At 46.2% G+C, this 20,606-nt stretch overlaps 1 non-coding gene and 1 pseudogene across 1 annotated transcript; one reads left to right on the forward strand and one right to left on the reverse strand.

Annotated features, from left to right (window-relative positions):
- Positions 1 to 1,956: 1,956 nt before the first annotated feature.
- Positions 1,957 to 20,323, reverse strand: LOC130680550 (apoptosis facilitator Bcl-2-like protein 14; annotated as a pseudogene).
- Positions 16,628 to 16,730, forward strand: LOC130680890 (U6 spliceosomal RNA). The gene has a single exon (XR_008993916.1). It is a non-coding gene; the product is annotated as a U6 spliceosomal RNA (small nuclear RNA).
- Positions 20,324 to 20,606: the final 283 nt, after the last annotated feature.

Consider the following 20,606-nt stretch of genomic DNA (forward strand, 5'->3'; position numbering starts at 1 on the left):
GGAACAGCCGACAATAGGCTGCTGCAGGCAGGTCTGACTCCAGCACCCCAATTTCCCGCCCAGCCTGGACTCAAAATGACTTTGGGGAAACTGCCAAAACTCCATTAGAGCACTGCTAAAATCTCCTGAACTTATTACAGCATTGTTCACAGTGGGGAGAAAGACAGAAAAAAAACAGAAGGAGAAATAAAATGAACAGCCAGTCACGAGGTGGTTGCTTGTATAAATTATTATAAACCAATGGTGTGCTAGCTTTCTGAAAAAACAATGACCCTGATTTGCAGTGCTTGCCAATTTCCATGGCGTAAATTCTTCTACTGTGGATTATTTCAAGCGACTTACAGTTTATAACTTGCTTACAAAATTGTTGACTATTTAATAACTATCTCTTGCAAGAGGTATTAAATACGAGATGGCTCCCTAACACAACTGAGTCTGGCACAGAGCTATTAAGAAGAATGAATTTGAATTATATTAGTTATCTTGGAAAAAATTCTACAGAATTTTGTTGAGTTAGAATAAAAAAGGCAGGGAGTTATGTCATATAATCCCATATGTGGAAACAAATACGTGTATGTGTGAGATTATATGAGATGGAGAAACCATGGATGACACACAGTAGGTCTTTAACATGGGTCACTGGCAGATACTGATGTGGGAGGAGTAGGAGAAGGGAAAGCAAGAAGCAAAAGAAAAACTAGATCTTTTTATCTTTTCTTTTTTTAAAGCACACATAATACGTGAGATAGAATTATATTTATTTTACATGAAACTACATCTATACATAAAAAATTCAAAAAACAGAGGCAAAGTGAGGCAAAAGCAATATAAACATGGTGAGTGGTGAACAGTCCATCAACTGACGTATGGTGAGACTTTTACACAACACTTATTAAAGAAGAATGATACTTGAATCGCAGGAGGGAAAGGCCAAGAGCTGAGTTAGGTCTCCAGCCTCGCGAAGCACGACCTCATCATCTGGGGGGTCCCCGCCCACTGCCCCTTCGTAGGGAGCACTTAGCCCCGCCTAGGCAGCAAGCCTCCTCCTGGATCATGAGTAGCTACTGGGATGCGAAAGCTTCATGGACTGTGGCAATTTGGAGTAGACTGATGAAAAAAGACTGTGTGCACATGCAATTGAGTACGTGTGTGTGTGTGCATGTGTGTGTGCACGTGCACACAGGTGTGTGACATCAAGCATATGTGTGTGCTTGACTGTAAAAACATTTCATTATAACTACTTTGAGCCCAGACCATCCCATGAACACCTGCCCTGATATCTAGACCAAAACACACAGAATCCAATTTAGAAATGACGACTGTGTATAATGTGCAATGCTGGGAATTTCAACTACATACATGCAGCTCTCCTTTCTAGAGGGAAAAATACAGTCTACTGGAGGGATAAAACAAAGGCACAAATAAACTTTTATAGAAGACAACATATGTGTCTATATATGTGTAGTATCTGAACCAATGATAGCACATTTCTTATAAAGAAAGCTAAGAGGAAAATCAAAATGTTGATGACCTCGTTTAATTTTAAAAATAAATAGTAATGGAAACAAGAGTAGAAACATGCACAATTTATCATTTTCCTCTCATGGGAACAGCAAATATCTATAACACACTTTCCCTAAAGTGGCCAACAGAGGCAGGATGATGGCTTCTGTTGCGAATATCTGGAAGGCGAAATTCCACTTATCTTTCCAGACTTCCTCACCCACTCAAAGGAGGACCCAGAAAACATGGATGTCAAGGGCCACACTACTACCGTCTATCCGTGGGACAGGAGCAACACTCTTCTGCTGCCTCTTGCTCACAGGAATGATGGTTTTGAAAACCCGAGGCTCCATCTGCCTGTCCATTTAAATTTTCTCCTGTAGTCTATGCTGAGGTTGATGCACACCGGCCCACTGCTGCACGAATGTTCCAGATTATAGACCTTCAGATGTGTCAGTCTACCTCTTCATGTGATATCCCAAGCACTTTTTCCTAGAGAGGAAAAAAAGAAATAGATTCTTAAAATTCCAAGTTTGATTCACTGTAGAAGTGAAAGCATATGCCCGTTAACTCTGCTTTCTTATCCCAGGCCTGACCCGAGGCCCGGAGACTTTGTGGAGGTTGGGGGAGGTTTGGAAAGGTGGCTGCCATTCTTGGTATGCCTGAAAGGAAAACATCGGCTGAGGATTTATGTTATACATCCAGAGGGAACAGCCTGGATGGGAAAAGGCTTTGATGCTGTACTTAACATTCAGAAAAGCAGATACTGAAAGGTTCATGACTATGGCAAAGTTCTCTTTTCAAAGTGCTGTGGAATGGTGAGATTGCAGGAAGGCAGGTAACTATGTGACAGTGTTCCACAGTGAGGAAAAAGGGCCAAGGAGTAAATTAAAATCTCACGGTAGTTTATTTAGCATGCTTTGCAGATTGAGTTGCTATTCATGCAATTGATTCATTTATTATTCTACAAGTACTGGCTGAACATCTACGATGTATGTTACAGTAACGGCAGCTATGAGAGATACTAAGAGGCATCCAATACATGGTCTCACACTCCCAGGAGACACAGGATACTGAGATAGCTGGGATGTCTGAGCTCCTGGAAAACTTGTGCATGGCATAGTGTTCCTCCCTCCACACCACTGCAAGTCCACCCCAGAGGGTCACCAAGATACGTGGGGCCAGTGAAAGTTCCTGCAGGCTGGCCGCCCAGTGTCGTCTCTCTTTCCTCTGCAGGGGGGCTGAGCACAGGTCTCATCCACATCCCTCTCACCCTTTCACAGCTCACCAACTCATGAATATTCCCTTATCAACATCCTTCACTTTGCAACTCTTTCTCCATTACTTCGGGAAAATGAGTCCTTGCTCTCATTCTGTTTCCTCCCTCTGTCTCTTTCCAGCTGTGTGCTCCAAATTAAACCTCGCTGTGGCCAAGACTTAAGATTAGGATTTATGATGACTTGGAAAAGTAAACTAATACATTTTGAATTGAAACTACAAATGATAAAAAACTACAGCCATCAAATTCTAATGCCTTTGAAAATTCCAAATTCCCTTTATGATTTCTACTGAAAAATCCATATATTTTCTCTAATTGGAACTAACTTTCTCTGTAGCACCAGCAGTCAAATTTTAAAAATAAGTAAATAAAAATGTCTGTATTCTTTTTTCTTTTCTCTTTTTATTGGCTTACTAGAATTAGGACTCCCATTTTTCATAACAGATTTACTGAAATATACCATGAAATTCATCCTTTTAAAAGTACATGATTCAGTGGCTTTTAGTATATTCTATTTAGTATATTCACAGTATAGCCACCATCACCTCTGATTTTAGAACTTTTCATCACCACAAAAAGAAGGTCCTTGTCTATCAGTCACCACCCATTCCCTCTCCTCAAAGCCCCAGGAAACCACTCATCTGACTCCACAGATTTGCCTATTCTGGGCATTTCATATAAATTGAGTGATATAATATATGGCCCTTCTGTCTGACTTCTTTCACTTAGCATAATGTTTTCAGGGTTCATATGTTTGTTAGTACTTTCCTCCTTTTTATGGGTGAATAATATTCCCTTTTATGGATATACCACTTGTGGTCTCTTCATTCATCATTCATCATTAATGAACATTTTGGCTGTTCCCATTTTTTGGCTATTCTGAGTAATGAGTGTTGCTATGAACATTCATGTCAATGTTCTTATGTGAACATTTCTTTTCAATTTTCTTGGGCATGTACCTAAGAGTGGAGTTGGTAACTATATTTAACATTTCAGGGAACTGCTGAATTACTTTCCAAAGAGGCTAGACCATTGCTAGACCTACCAGCAATGGTGCATTGAACCAGTATGGGGGTCCCAATTTATCCACATCATCACCAACACTTGTCTTTTTATTTTAGCTTTGCTAGTAGGTGTGAAATGGTCTCTCATTGTGGTTTTGATTTACATTCCCCTCATGCTGAAATGAAGCTGCCAAGCAAGCAACGTCTCATGTGCTCCTTGCTCATTTGTATATCTTCTTTGGAGAAATGTCTATTTAAATCCATTGCCCATTGTGAAAACTGGGCTTTGTCTTTTATTGTTAAGAGTTTAATACATATTCTGAATATTAAGTCCCTTTTTAGATATAAAATTTGCAAATAATTTTTTCCCATTTTGTGGGTTGTCTTCACTGATATCCTTGGAAGCATGGTACAAAAGTGGAAAATAGGAAAGAAAGGAAGACTGGGTAAGTGCAATGGGCAGCTGCTGAAGACCATGGTGGGCACATCAGCCCCTTAGGTGAGAGGACCTCTTCTTTCCTTCTGGTAGCAAAGACATCAAGCCTGTTTGGAGGCTCCAGGGCCATACAGGCCATGTCTAGGGCAGCCTTAAACCTGCTGCTGGTCCCTGGACCATTCTAGGGGGAAGAGGACTAAGGATAGTGTGGAGCAAAGGCCTGTCCTCTGGTGAAGGGCTTGAATAGACAAAAGTGCTCTAGACCTATTGAGATTTAAAGCTATGGGGTAAGGCATTTATACAACGTTGCCCTTGTGCTGTCATTTAACATGGCAGTTTTGAGGAAATCTCAAGGAAAGGGGATAAAGGATGGGAGAGGGGTTGAGACTAAGGCATGGGGATGAAGCTGTCTGTTCTGCTTGATGACATGTAATTAAAAACAAATGAAAATTTAACTGCTTTTTTTAGCTGAAATCAAGATGTTCCCTGTCAAAATGGCTGGGTCCAAGCAGCAATGATAAAATGTCACAAGCCCCAAGTCTCTGCCTGGGGATCACCCCTGTGCACTGCCAACACCTGAGAGGGTAGGGAACCGTCTGCCTCTTCTTGTTTCACTGCCAGACTTTGGTTGCCTGAAAAACTGGTGAAAAACAGAAATTATATCTGTCTAAACATTTTACATTTTCAACATCTCTTCATTTCATATTACATCTGACCAGTCCCTCTCCCCAACACACACACTCCACATACCGTTTGGGAGCACACTATTTATTGAAGGTCAAGATAATCATGAAAAGTATGTTCCCATCAATGGGATACATCTCTTGCCACTCAAGTGTCCTAACCCCATGAGGTGGCTTGAAAGACATATTCCCTTACTTAAATAAAACAATTTTCCATCCATCTCCTCTGAATTTTGGGAAGATTCATCTTTAAACAGGATGCACTTACCCATCCTCCATGCTGCTGGACCCAGGGCGAAAAGTTGTCTCTCAGGTACTCGGTTCCAAAGCCTGCTACCCTGTTCATGGGGTGGTTGTTGACAGCGGTGAGCTTGGCTGCAATGTCTATTGCAAGGGTAGCCTTAAAGCCCTGAGCTCTGACCTCCGATTCTCCCCTGGTGTCCACTCCCCTTAGGAACTGCTCTGTGATGGTCTTGAAAACAGAGTAGGACAGCCTGTCCTGGAAGGTGTTCATCAAAGTCTTGTCTCTCTTCAACTGTGTACAAGAGGATAAACATTCAGCAGAGCAGCTTGGCCCACCCAGTGGGATTGACTATTTAGCTCAACAGTGCGCTCTAAACACCCAACGGAAAAACCCTGAATTGTAGTTTCACCCGTGGAACGCTGTCCTGCAGGCACGTACCTGCTCTGTGAATTCATTTCACTGGGACAAGTCAATAGTAAAAGTGAACAGTCCATTCATCCAACATTTCATCAGTGTTTCCTGCAAATTTACAATGGGCATGTGGTGTGGATGATTAAGACCCAGGCCCTAACTCAAGGACTCACCGTCTACCGACAACTGCAATACAGTGCCAAGGGCTTTGTGAGAGGTTGTAAAATGGATAGAATCTGAAGCCTGGAGATGATCGTGTTGGCTGAGACCCCCACTCTGCCTCTTACCAGCTGTGCAATCTTGGGGAAATGAATTGACCTCTCAGTGTCCGTTTTTGTCATTTCTAAACTCCAATGATGATGGTACCTACTCTATAGGATAATTGAGTAAAACACTTACTTAGCATAGTGCGTGATGTGGAAGAAGTGCTCTGGAAATGTAAGAAAGTAGTCACGATGTTGCAAGAGCACAAGGACAACAGGGAAGACCCCGAGGAGCATGTGTTAACTTTAAAAAGACAAACACCTAATCCATCCACCGTTTTCCATTGTTCTAAATGATCTGTCTTACTTTGTGCCCCACTCTTGAACCTTGTATCTCTGCTTTACCTCCTTTGGACTGCTATACCTTTTAGAGAAACCAACACCACCTCTGCTTCTTTTGAAAAAGCAGAGCCACATGTGTCATAAAGACATATATCACATTCATGTAAAGCCATTCTTGGAATGTCTGTTAACATGGTTGTCAGGAGAAAGCAGGAATTTCTTAGTGGGCCGGGAAATGTTCATTTGGAAATCCTCTAGCTCTACCCTTGAGGAATGATGAGCTAAACAGGATTTCAACAAATATTTTTTCTAAGTGGGATATTCTGGGGATGGGTCGGATGCTCCATAAAGATTTTGGTGGGGCCATGTCCTTTATTGGAACCCAGCTAACACCCCCCAAACTTTCAGGCACCATAAGAGGCATATCTGAGCCATAAATCTGAGACAGGAGGACCAGTGTCATCCATACCAATAGAGACTCCTCTTAACCAGTGACCCAGCTGAAGAGGCTAGACTCAAAACCTCACTGGGTGACCAGGAGCCTGGACTTTGCCAGAACAGTTAAAGAATTCCACGCTCGAAAGAAGCCCCTCCCACAGGGAACCTGGCTCCTCCCACTATGCCCCTTGGAGCTCCAGGGAGGTGGGATGAGCCCCCCTGAAGACACTCTGTGGCCATGGGGAGCCCCTCCTCAGTGTCACTGTCCCACTCTGGTGGGAACTCACCTCCTCACAGCAACTCACACCTGTGGGTTCCTATTAGAGGCCTCTACCGGAAAAATCATGTTTCCTACATAAATAATGAAGAGAGCACATCAGGCAAAGAGACGTTTTCACAAGTGGTCATTTGTGGGGCGAACAAGAAACATCTTTCTTTGTACCCCGCGGGGTCACCTTCATGCCGCCTCCTGTCCCTGGCCTCCCCACCCTACTGCAAGTCACTGCTTAGGGAGGCCAGGAAGGAGGTTGCCATGAGAGACACAGACCTTCCAGCTGCAGAGATCGCTGGAGGACATCTAATAGTCCCCTCCCATTTCACGGGCTGAACTGTTGGCTGGCATCTACTAGAAATTCTCCTTGTGACAGGAAGATCATTCCTTCACAGGGCAGCCAGCTCCTGGCCCCAGTGAGCAGCCCTGAGTGTTAGAAAGTTAACTCTTAAAATGGGGTGAAATAAATTGCCCCATAACTCGTATCCACTGATCCTAGTTCTGGAGAAACACAGGGGTGTCCTTAAACCATGTTCTATTTCCTGCTTCCTCTGCAGCCCTGTCCACCTCTACTGTGGCCCCAAAGCTCACATACCCCTCCTCTTTCTTTAGTCTGATATCCCTGGTTTTCTCACTGTTTCTCGTTCTGCACCATCTCGCATGCCCTTCACCTTCCCGGTCACCTCTGGTCACACCGCTGACAGGCATGACAGGAGGCAGCGAGCACGCTGCAGTGGGGAAGGGCGGCTGGCCAGGCAGTGCTGCTTCCCCCTCCCGCAGAAGCCCCACGGCGCCTGACTTCCTCCCCGTGGATCATAGCAAAACAAGGAAGTGGCTCTCCTAGCCAGCCCGACTGACAGGCCCCAGAGACTACTCAGCAATCTGCAGGTGGCAGACATGGGAGAGGTCACGCTCAGAAACCCTCCTGACTCCAGTGGGGGCCTGCCCAGCTCCATCTGAAGGCACCCTCACATCTCCCCACCTGGAATGAAGGGTCTCAACTGCTAAGTGGCAGGATATGCAAAGTTCTCCAAGTAACACCAGCCTCCCTGGCCAAATAGCTAAGAGCAACCTTGAACAGAGAAGAGGCCAGCCATTCTAAGGGGAGATTTCAGGATGGACTCCAGCCTTGGAATAGCTGTGGGACACCGATATCCAGGCTGCAGGGCAAATGCAAGAGTCAGTCTAAACTTCCCTGAGGATCAGTTACATGGACAACTAGATTCATACTTCTCTTCAGCAAATTTTAATTTATTGGTGTTTTGCAATAACAAAGTTATAGTTCTCATTTCCAAAAATTCCAAGAAGGCTCCAGAAGGTTTACTTATGTTTTCCAAAATGATTCATTTTTGAGATGCGGCCAGCGTGAAGAATTTTGACTCCAAGGGAAATAAAATTTAGGACTAAGTGGAAAGCAGAACTTTGAAAAGGAATACAACCTGGACCCCAATTCCATTCTCATGTAACACTATGCGGGCACAGAATGGAACCACATGAACTCAAGAAGCTCCATACTTCCTTTTCCAAATGATCCCCAGAATATTTCAGCACCTCAACGACTCTGGCTATTATTTAGTCATCATCATCTGTCACAGGGAAATTCCAGTTATTTTTTTTTTTAAGTAAAAAGATAACCTTAAATTTTTCCAGTGATGAGGCTTGTGGCCTGGTCAGGGATTGAGGAAGACATGTGCTTTGTAATTCTCAGCAGATTAAATCTTACCTCGCCTCTGCTGACCAGGCACGAGTCATCCCTCTCCCCCAGGCCCCTCCTTTCTGCCGCTCCTCCTTCCCTTAGAGTCCTGTTCCCACCATGAACTTCATCACTCTAGTTACTGTACGAATGCTGCTGAAGACATTAGTTCCACTACACACGATCCTATCACTGCAGATATTTAGGAGAAATTTCTCTCTGGTCTTTAGGCTTCTCCTGAGCACACAGTGCTTTTTCCATATGGACACCGTAAATCCCCTATTTGATCATATACCAGCTTTGTGTGAGCTGCTGGCAAGTGTAGAGCCAAATTCATGGCCTCGATCTAAGGGAGGACATGATCTTCCAGGCCTGCATTTTGGGAATTAAACTCATTCCTAAGCCCACCTCGTTTTCCGCTATTGTTTCTTTTTTACATTATCTTTCATAAATTTAATTTATCTTACTTTAGTGTACACTCTATATGCTAATCCCTTACAACAAGGTGGGGAATAAATGCATAAAACTGATAAATTCTCCCACCCCAAAGGCAGGCAGAGAGAGAGACGGCTGTAGCTGGTGTGTGCTGTGCGTGCTGGAACGGGGAGGGGAGGAGGATTTTTCTTGCCTCACAACATGCTACTAACTAAACATGAGGGAGACGGTCATCGCTATGAAACAGAATCCCAACAGAGGAAAGCCAGTTACTAAGAGAACAGAATTTTTAACTTATGGCCAATCTCTGAAGTCATGGTGTCCTCATGTTTGTCCCAGATAAGAGGGAAAGAGAGGCCAGGAAATGAATCCAGCACATCATGTCCCAAGAAGGTCTAGTGAAGGGCAGGTACACGGGACGCGTGATACTCAGGTCACTTGGGAAAGGTGAGCATGCGTGTCTGCACAGCCCGTGGGTCGCTGTTACCCGATGCTGCCTCTCAGGGAAAGCTGCTGCCCCAGGGGACCGGAGTGGAAAACAGCCCTGGCTTCAGCGTGGCTTAGGGGTATTGCTTTATACCGCCCAGACACACATGAGATTGCTTCTTAGCAGGCTCAGAAAGGCCCTCCTGTCCTCCAGCCCCTCACCTTCAGCTCCTGCAGCAGCCGTGGTCCCCACAGTACAGCACGGCCCGGACAAACTCTGCCCTCCGCTTCCGGCGCTGTGAGACTCCAGTACTCCAATTTGGAGAGAGAACTTCTGCCCTGTGCTTTAGTGTGCTGCCCACCCAGAGTCCCTCTGCCCCCCACCGCCAACTGGAGTTTAGGGAAAGAGAGCTGAGAGGATTGTCCTCGGTGAGGGAAGGCAGGACTGAGCTGCTCCTCCTGTGGCGCTTGGCCCCGCTCTTCTCAACTGCAGAATTCCTGCTGTTGGGTGGGACCTACAGTCCTAGCTGGAGCTACCGTTCTGCTGACAGCTGACCCAGGCTGGTGGCTGCTCATTAGCTCTGCAACATGTTCTGCACCAGAGCCGGTGTCTGACAAAACCCTGCTTTTTCACAGGAGGCCAAGGCAACAGCATAAATCAGTGGGCTGATGCTCCCCCTACAACCAGTGCACTCCCATGAGCACGCTGGTCCTCGGGCATCACTAACATGACTAAATCTGATGCTGCATGTTCCCCATGGACAAGGTGGAGTGCACCCTGTGTACTTCCTCCTCTCCCTCAGCAGAAGACTTTATTTCGGCCTTCGCAGTGAAGCTGGCCATCTGCACACTCCCTTTGGCTTGAGCTGCTCTCTCCAGGCCAATGTCAGGCCCTTAGTCCCCGGCAGCCGGGCTTCTGGAGTTGCAGCGTCCTGAGCTGAAGAAACGTGTAAGTGCTCGTATACCTCTGCCCGGCAAACATTCAGCCCAGCACAAATACTCCAAGGGAAGTTTACCTTTCTTAGAACTTTCAGCTCTCAGCTGGAGGCTCTGGGGCTGGGGGCCCTGGCAGACCACCAATCTCCCTTCCAACTGGAAGCCTCCTCCCTGGTAGGGGAGCTCTTATGGCGGTGGCCAGGAATACACAATTTCAGCAACTCGATTGGCAATGCAAACAACTTTGGGGTGTGCAGCTGAAACAAGACAAAATGGTGCTAAGAGCCCTTCCCAGAACTTGGTCTAGGTAACTGGTATATGCAGTTACCCGAAATGAAAAGACAAGGAAAGTGCCCTGGGGTGGGTATGCAGGGAGGAGCATGCAGAGAAATGATAGCCACCTTGAAACAACCACCCATCTGCACCCTCCTTTTGAAGTCTTGCAAAATTAGGGTCCTCTTTCTAGTTTGCAACGGAAGAAACACAGAAGGGAGCGCCCAGTTCTTAGTTTGAGGGAGTGCTCATGATGCCTTTATTTTTACTCTTTTTTTTTGGACATCCTTTATATCTTGGAGAGCTGGCTCCTATGTGCATAGGAGGGCATTCAGTAGTTCCACAAGTCTTTGGGGGTTAGTCACTAAGGGAAGAGAAATACCCCTGCTCTTGGACCATGTCCAGCACTCGTGCCACCACCAGGTAAACACTGAACTCCCGTGGCTCATGTGGTCATGTATCTCCTGGCTCCTCCAAGTTTGCCTGGGAACATCCAATTAATGCTGTTAGGTAAACGAGGATGCATAAAGTACAACCCACAGCCTTGTAGAATTTACACTCAGGAAAAGTATTGCCATGACTTGCACACTTAATTACAGAAGAGTGAATGCATTTGGGGACCTGAAGGCTTAAATGGCTTTGGTCCCCTTAGTTGTAGCCTGTGAGAGACCAGTCAGCTTTGCCCCTGGCCAGGGATGGGGTCCAGTGGAGAAGGCAGGTGGTAGTGCTGAGTTATTTGGGAGTAAGATTTTCATTGCTGATTTATCACTAGTTTCCTACCTAGTAGAAACCTGTACAAACTCTGTCTTTGAGCCATACGGAGCGGCCATATCATGTGATATTTGAAAAACAATTTAATTTACAGACTAGAATAAAGTAACAGAGTGGAATTTTGGTTAAAAGATTGGTGTGTTGGGGGGGACTGTTGGGCTTTGTACATCAGGATAGATAAGAGAGGCCTGTGCCCCATGAAAGGCAAACTCTGCCATCCTATGGGGCTGCCAAGGGGACCTCTGGCCCTCTCACCCTGGATTCCTCCCCAGGGCCTTGGTGCCCTCCTTTCACCCTCTGGACATTCACTGGAAAGCCATGGCAACTAACACTTGATCCATAATGCCTTCCGTTAAAAAAAAGGCATAATGGCTTCTTTGAAAAGTCCTATGTTTCATGCTCCATCCACAGGGTTTGAAAACAGAAAAGGAGAGAATTAGAGAAGCAGAGAAAGGGATTGATGCATTTCCTTCACATTTTAACAACCAAAACAAATATACTTGCCATTTTAAATCAGCTTAGTGTGGCCCAGCCTGTGCTTGAACGCTGGTCACCCAAGGCCTCCGGCAAGGAAATGGCAGGAGTCTAGGTCCCAAAGCCAGAGGGCGGCACAGAGACAGGACAGCGGAGCTTGTATTCCCTGCCTGTGTAACCTTGCGCAGCCTGTCCGGGGTGAGCAGCACATGCTCTTCCTTCAGGAGCCGCCCCGCGCCCAGCTCACACTCAGGCAGATGAGGGCCCCAGAGGCTGCGTCTCCTCATACTCCAGCCCCACCGTGTGGCAGGGCCGTCATAAGGCCAGCAGGCCCAGAAGTACACAGTCAGCCTATCCTTGTACAGTGTATTGATCTCCACAAATTGGTGGGTATGCAAAGGAAACCTGTGCAGGAAAAACTAAGCAAACGCATTCAAACTCAGATGAACTAGCACTAATGAAGATTCCCATTTGAACATCTTAATTCTAGACACTGCAAAAATAAAAGATTTCCTTCTTGTCAGAGTTGGTAGGCAAAGGGACACTGGATGGGGGTAGGGAGAGGACAGACAGCCTGCCCATCCCTTGAGGCCTGTTTTTGGGGGATAGTGTGGGGCCAAGGAGAGCAGGGTTCAAAAAGTGTGTCAGCCTTTGTCCTGAGGCATTTGCTTTAAAGAGAAGAGGCAGGGAGTTTGAGAGAGATTTCCATAGCGTTGAGACTGTTATTTCCCAGTTCCTATTTCCTTCTTCGTTAGCAACAGAACCCTGAAACGTCAGCGGAGCAATGGACTGAGCTGAAAAAAACTCCATTTCCCAGCTTCCCTTGCAGTAAGGAGTGGCCAGCAGCGAGATGTAAGCAGTTGAGTGCGGTTTCAAGAAAGCTCTCTCGAGGGGAGCTGAAATATCTAAAAAGCCACCCCTTTGTCTCTCCATTGCTTCTTCTGTCTTTGTGTTTGAACTTGGATTCAAAGCAGTCCCCTTGCAAAATAGGTGACTTTGAGGTGGGAAGTCACTAGCTGCGGGGTGGCAGAGTTAAGAATTCCCCAGTGCTGGTGGAGCTGCTGTTGGGCCTGGGCAGCCACACTTTGGTCTTCTATATGGGAGACAAAAATAGCCTCTGTGTTATTTAAGCCAGAGTTACTTGAACTTCCTACTATGTGTTGCAGAACTATCTTAACTGCCACATTCCACATGGAGTGAGTCAGAGCTGTGGGGCAACACAAGGTGCACATGTAAAAGAACCTGGGCTCAGAGTCTCTAAAATTGGTATTGATGCCCATTTTCCTGCATCCTAAAGCCTCTCACTACTAGACTTTGGTGTTGGGACATAACCTCATAGTTCTCACTTAAGCCTGGTGCCTGAGTCCTGGAAATGGTAGCACAGGCTAAACTGTGACCTTTGGTTAAAAGACACCAGCTGCTAAGCTCTGATTTACATGTGGCAAAGTAGAAATAGAAATCAAGGCCCTCTTGAGTCACACACAACATGACCACCTACATTATTGACCGAACAAGAAAGAAAGGAAGGTGAAGGGGGTAGTGAGGTACAAACTTCCAATGATAAAATAAATAAGCCACAGGGATGAGAAGTACAGCATAGGGAATATAGTCAATAATACTGGAATAACTTTGTACAGTGACAGCTGATCATCACACTTAATTGTGGTGGGCATTCCATAATATGTATCACCATCACATCCCTATGTTGTACGCCTGAAACTGACACGGTAGGTCAAATATACTTCAATAAAAACAATGGAAACATTGAAATCAAGTGCAGATCTACAAGAATAAACACAGCAAAAGTATGAATATAATAAAACTTCTGAAAGTGGAAAAACAAAAGCAAGCAAGGAAAGAGAAAGGCGAGGAGGGAGGATAAGCTGCACATACATGTTGAAAGCTAAGTCTCCTTAGGAGGCACCCATTTCTACTTTTTTAGGGAAATCTATATATATCTCAAGAAATAGCTTGAAATTTTAGAAAACAAAAAAAAGGCCAAGTGATACTTGAGTAGTATGGGAATTCAGAATCTTTTATCTCAAGAGACCAAAAGATTGAGGTCTGTAGAAGCGTCCTCTGTCCCCTGGCAAAGTAGCCGAGCAGGGAAGCAGGTGTCACTTCAGGTGCCCCCCAACTGCTCTGCTGGCTCCAGAGCTCAGCTGCCGCCCCCTGCAGGAGGGGCCTGGGGTCCCACGACAGGCTGGGCCAAGGAGGACTTCCCCACCTGATCCCGACCCCGACTCCTCCTGTTCTAAAAACTCTAAGTCTCACGAATGGAAGTTTCTTTGATCCCAGTGAATGACCTAAAGCTGGGCTGCTTCTCCCGCTAAGCCGGGACATAGTTTAAAACTGAGACATTACTGCCCCCTGTTGACTGATTACTGACCAGCCCAGCAGGAGAGGGTGGGTTTCTTTTCAAATCTGGGCATTGGTCACTGGGCATTGTTGAAAGGGAAGAAGATGCTTTTGCCAAGGTTTGTGGATGAAGCGCAACGCTCTGTGATAAAGCCCTTCGGGAAAACGTTGTATTCAATAACATATGTTTTGTCCCACTGAGGGAAGATTTTGTCAAAATGCTTCTGAGTTGTTTTCTTTGGGTGGCTTATACTTTGAAGAGTATTTTTGTATATAGCTACCTGATCTTTCCATTCACCTTAAGAGGGAGGGAGTGTGGGCTACCCCAATGTACAGATGGAAAAACAGAGGCCCAGAGAGGTGAGCTGGCTTCCCTCAGGAAGAGCAAAAGCCTGAACCCGTCTAGGGCGCTTTCCTGTGTACTGGCCTCTGACATAGAGGATTTGGAATTTGGGCAGCAAGCTTATTTATAGACAGCAGAGAAATCCAGTCCCATCACCCTTTACTGCCACCTTCTTCCTTCCTGCTTAGTCTTGAGAGAAGGAGAGTAATTGTTACTGAATATTAGTAAGTTGGGAAACTGAAGTTCAGTGAGCGCCCCACCAAAGGGCGCATTATTAGTGAGGAGAAGAGGAACTAGCACGCGCGCAAAGAGCAGAGATGCTGCTGCGGGAGAATCCGAAACCTACCTTCGCGCTTTAAGCACCGTTCCACGTTAGAAAGGGACCTGGACCCTGACTGACTCTGACGTCCACTCTCAAGGTGCACTGTCCTTTAAACCTGACGATGGATCTCTGTAGAGACCTCAGAGAATCTTCCTCTTTCTCCACTACTCCAAAAAATGTTCTCCAAGATGACTTTTTCTTGGCAAGGATTATGGGCTTCTCACTGGGTTGGGAATTTCTGCAAGCCCATGACACCTGTGTCCCTGACTCGTTTGTTGAGCAACTCCCAGTTCTTTCTGGGACAAGCTTCTTGTTCTCAACCACTCTGGCGAGAAGACAGCAGAGTTGTTCTTGAAGACATGCTGTTTGACATAGAACTCCAGGATTTTGAATTCTAGGCTATTTGGGTCATCATCATCCAGGGGGATCTCCTCCAGGTCACACTCACTGGTGGTACACATGGCTGGCCTGCAACAACAAAGTCCACATATGTCCTTGTACCTGTGGGCAGTCTACCCCTGGGAGTTCAGGAGATACAGGGGTGCAATTCCATGAACATTTATTGAGCACCTGATTTTACTTACATGGGGAGGCAAGGGCAGAGCCAGGGTTGTTTCTGAAAGTTCAGTCGTATAGAGATGAGGAAGAGAGACAGGTACATGGGTAAGTCCAAAGAGGGCGACGTAGGTGGTACACCAGAGGTCAGATGGCTGGTGTGGGGAGGAATCAACGGCTGCAAATAGAGAGCAAGCCGAGGCTCCCTGAAAGATTGCAAGGATTTAATGGGTGAGTGGGTATCGGGGTTAAGAACAGGACTGGAAGAAGTTAGATGAAAGGTGAACTTAGGATGTGTTTGAAGAGCAGCTAGAGAAGTGGAATAGCATAAACAGGCATTGTGTAGACAGCTGGGGCTCAGGGAGGTAGTGGGACAACAAGTGAAATGGCAGTCGGGCCAGATTACGGGGACCTTTGAATGTGGGGCTGAAAGCTTTGCATATTCTCTGTTGCTCTATCAGTACATTTAAAAAGGAGCCTCAAACAGTGGACAGCAATTAAAAGTCTTCTTGGGAGAGGTAGATGGGCCAAGGAGGAAGCGAGCAATGTTTGGGGTCCCTGACCCTTCCTGTTCCCTCTCCCAAACTTTGCCATCTGCTCAAGCTTACAGTTTTGCTTGTTTCTTGCCATATTTGGTGTTCCATGCAAGATTTCATCTGAAAAAAAATCCTGCTATTTTTACAAAATTTGAAGAGCATTGTTGGAGGCAATGGCGAGCTTTTCAAAGTTTTGAGTGGGAGGGTGATGTGATCACAGGCATGTTTTGGAAAGCTCAGCAGGAAAATGATGGGGTAGAAGGACCTCACCTTTATTTCCATATGAATAACTGGATGGATATAATGAACTGACTTTGTTAATTTTAGCTTTCATGAAATAATCCCTTTTCTGGTTTCTTGCTGGGAAATAATTTCTTATTAATAATCTGCCTTGCATTCTTTTGTCACATAGTGAGGACCACGTATTCTTTTTAGTCCCAGAGGCCAGAAAGCCCAGACATACCGACTCTCACTGGACTAAAATTTCCTAGATAGTGGATATTCTGGAAAACAGCGTGGGCTTCCTGACCTAACCAATGACCAGCTGTATTGGGCACGTTATTTCACCTCCCTGAACTTGAGCTTCTTGGGGGTAAATTGAAAATATGTTATCTTGGAGGGATATTGTGAGGGTATAAGATAATGCATGAGAAATCTCAACACAGAACCTGGCTCAAAAATGGTAGCTACCGTGCTCGCTTTGGCAGCACATAACTAAAATTGGAACGATACAGAGATTAGCACGGCCACTGCGCAAGGATGACATGCAAATTTGTGAAGCATTCCATATTTAAAAAAAAAAGGTGACTACTATGTTTTTTCTTGTACTACAGACATCGCAGTTCCTCTGAGTCTGTCATTGAGGTGGCTCTTAATTAGGTCCCCTTCCTTTAATAGTCCTATGTTAATACTGTCTTTTGGTATATGTAGGCATATGTTTACCGGCTTATTAAACAGATGTAGTGATATTAATGGGATGGCTGTCATATTCCTCTTTCTCTTTCCACTGTATTATCTCAAACTAGGACCAACTTAAAAAGAAACAGGACAATAACTGCAGAGACTTCGAGCGTGACAGGATACAGATAAACTGGACTGCATACAGATAAATTGCACTGGGTGTCTGGAGGCCAACGGTCAGGACTGGCTCAGCTTCTAAATTGCAAGGTCCTTGGTCAAGTCACTTAATCTCTTTGGTTCTCGGTTTCCTCCTCATATATTCTCTAACTGTTCCTGAAGGTTCTACTATTTGAAGGAGGGGCTTCCTGTCTCCATGGTTGTTTCCTCTCCTTTATTTGGAAGGGGCTCACGCTGGCTGATACAGAAGCCGTTCACCTGAGGAACAGCTCCCTGGCCAGGCCCCCAGAACGCAGTGGCCCCTGGCTGGGTGAGTTCTGATGGAAGTGCGGCAGGGAGGGGGCTGCGGGGGGCTGGTCCAGAACATCAGGTGCAGATGGAGGGGACTGAACTGGATTTCCCAGTGTCACCTTGGGCAAAAATGCAAAGCCTGAGAAACCCCTACGCACGCAGAAATATTTCCACAATTCCTAAGCCCCACAAACCCGCCTCAGGCAAGCGGGTGTAAGCAAACGCTTGAGAGGTACAATGTGAAGTGGGGGTCCTGGCCACTGTGCGTCATCCGCTTTCATCATTTTTCCATCCTATGCCAGGGCTTCGATAACTTTTCTTCCCTCATTTTCTCCCAATTTAACACTCACATCACTCGCCACAGCGGACCTTCTGCTCGCAGAAGCCACTTCCACTTCGCGGCAAAGCACCTGCGGCCTCCGGCCTTCCCGCCTCCGCCCCTTTCCCCCACGCATGCGCACGGACTCTGGGCCGCCGACTCCCAGGTGTGCGGAGAACCGGCCCAGGCCAGAGACCAGAGTGGGACTGTGTCAGGCGAGGATTCGCGAGATTTCTAATTCGAAGCTTTGCTTTGATTCGGGCCCACTCAGGACACCTTAGGCCAGAAGTGTGCTGGGCGGGGCCGGAACTGCATCCTCGAGTGGGATGCTACGTGCGAAGCTTCTGAAGAAACTCCGTGTAAGTTAAAAGCGAAATAGAGCAGAACAAAAAACGAACGAAAGTTTTCTAATGGAGTGTGAGGACTTTAAAACTGTGTGCGGTGTAGCTGGGGAAGGGAAAGAAACAAGTTTGCTAAATGCTGGTTCAGGAGCAGCCTCAGAAAGGGCAAGGTGGCGCACACAGCCCTTCCGCTTTGTGAAACGAGATTTTTGCCGTTTTATAGGCTACCCAAAACTGAGTAGTCGGTCCAACCAGCAGGCCAGGCCAAGGATGAGTGAGGAGAGGAAAGCTCAGCTGTCAGGCAACAGCTGGGTAAGGAGACCCCAACTGCCGGAGGTGGAGGTGGGTGCTGTGCCCAGGGCCGGGGAAACTGAAAGAATCCATGGGGACACAAATGGATTTAACAGTGTAGGTTTTTCCCCCCTACAGTCCGTCATTGTAAATGAAAGGAGAGCTATTGTTACATTTATAGCGAAGTCTTAGTATAGAGCAGCAGTGAGCGAGTTTATCATATGTTAGATCCCTTCTGCCGTCAGCTATTTCTGTTGGGAATAAAGGCTCAACCTGGGGCTTACAGAAACTTCACCCGTAAGTTTTATGCTTGTGGAAAGGTGGGGCCCCTGAGGGCTGATTCAGAGCCCGGAGGGGATATTTAGTCCTAGGCTTAGTAGACCTATGAGGCTTATTCTAATTTGATGACACAGTGGATGTAACTCTGCTCTTACTACAGTATTTACATACTCTCGCCAACCAGCCACAGCAAGGTTACAGAGCTGCTTTTGCTGGCGTCTTTTCCCCTCCTTGAGAGTTCCTTTCCCATCACCCCCTAAATGGCCAGAGTCCTTCGGGTCTCCCTGCAGCCTGGGTCTCCCGGGCATCAGCAGAGAAGGTGCTGCTTCCCCAGGTAGCTCAGCTGGGAAGGCCACAACCACGGGGAAGCACCTAAGGTCCCGTTATTTCCAATCACAGTTTTGGGATTTTTCTAGCTCTGGATTGTTTGTTGAAGTTAGATTTCACTTCCCTTCCTGTGGCAGGTCATGGATAAGCATACAGAGGAAACAGGTGCTGCTTGGTTCTTTGCACAGAACCTGCTACGTACAACTAGGGCCCAAGTAAGCTGGACAGAACTTACTCTCCACTCCATTCACCCTGCGTCTACCTGTCCCAGTGAGGGGTGTGTAGGACCCCTTGGCAACAGGCTGTTCAATGGAAGAGATGACTTCCATTGCTCTGGATAGACAGTTGAGGCCTGAGTGTGACTCATGGGTATAGACGCTTATCCAAAGGGAGTTTTGCATGCCAAATTATGAGTTCAATTTTGTCTGGTTGCCTTGAGCCTGCCTTTCTCAGCATCCTGTACTTCCTTATGCACTTCAGGAGCAGCCTGACCTTGTCCTGGTTCCCTAAACTTAAGACTTTAGAGTCTTCATTTCTTGCCTGTTTGTCATCTCTAAGAATGACACGTTCTTTAATCCTGAGTGAAAAGAGGAATGAAGTAAAATGCCTACTTCCTACCATGAAGCTAAACAAGAGGCGGGGAGAGAGCATGAGCAAGTGCCTGAGGTCATATTAATTAAAGGAAGGACTAAGTCTCTGAGTGTAAACAGAAGGGGTAGGGGAACCCGTGGGGGTGGGGGAAGGAGAGGCGTTTCCCATTGCAAACTGCGGGGGCCTTGCACTCAAGGACATCTCTAGAGGGTCTGCAGGACTGGACCTTGTGCCCAGGTTTCTGCAAGGTCCTCAGGACTCTAGGCTCAAACCAAGGGGTCCCTGTCCTCAGCCTCATCCTTGTGCTAGAAGAGGAATTCAGCATCTCCATGGGCCCCTGGCCATAGGCTGTCTCTCCCGTCATCACATACCTTGTCATAGACTCAAAGAGAGACGACTGCATGATGTTAAAAATGATTCTCCCAGGTAAAGATTCTTCACTGACTTACCTCAAATTTTCTGTGGCAAAGGAAAAATGAAAGAGAAACCTAAATAGCTTTTGCTTTTCTGGAAACCCCAATAAACTAGGTTCTTAGCTGTCATCTGCTTCCTGAGACATAATAAGAACTTTAAAATAAAGTCAGTGAGTGTTTCCCCTAGTTAGATTGCATCATTAGCAAAACCAAGACTGAAGACCCAGCGGTGTCTTCCCAGGAAGACGGAATGAAGACTGGCGCCTCCTGGTGTTACCTGTTTCTGAAGCTGTCAGTGGTTTCTCTGGCTTCAGGTCAGGTGGCAGTAAAGATATTTCTATACCTGAGTCTCCACAGAGCTTAAGAGGGTACTGTCACCTAGTTGTCCTGGCTTCTCAGTTAGGAAGGCTCCTGTGATCTAAGATTCCTCTGGGTGTAGCCTCTTCAGGTTTAGCACTAAGCCTGAAGGCTGAAGTAAGGCTTAGAAAAGAATTGCCACTTCCTTGTTAAGTTCCACCCCCAGCTTTTTAACTGAAGGAGGGGCTATAATTTAACTCTAAAAGGAATTCTATATCCTTTATCAAGGACTCTCACTGCTCTTTGGGACAGTTTGCTGGGTTTTCCTGAGGGTTCTTTTCTTTCTATATCGTCATTTTAACAAATGTTTACTGACCACCCAATATATGACAGATAATGTACACATATTTAATCTTAACAACATTGAAAGGAAGATGTTATGAC

This window comes from Manis pentadactyla, chromosome 14 (genome assembly GCF_030020395.1).
Source record: "Manis pentadactyla isolate mManPen7 chromosome 14, mManPen7.hap1, whole genome shotgun sequence".
Lineage (NCBI taxonomy): Eukaryota > Metazoa > Chordata > Mammalia > Pholidota > Manidae > Manis > Manis pentadactyla.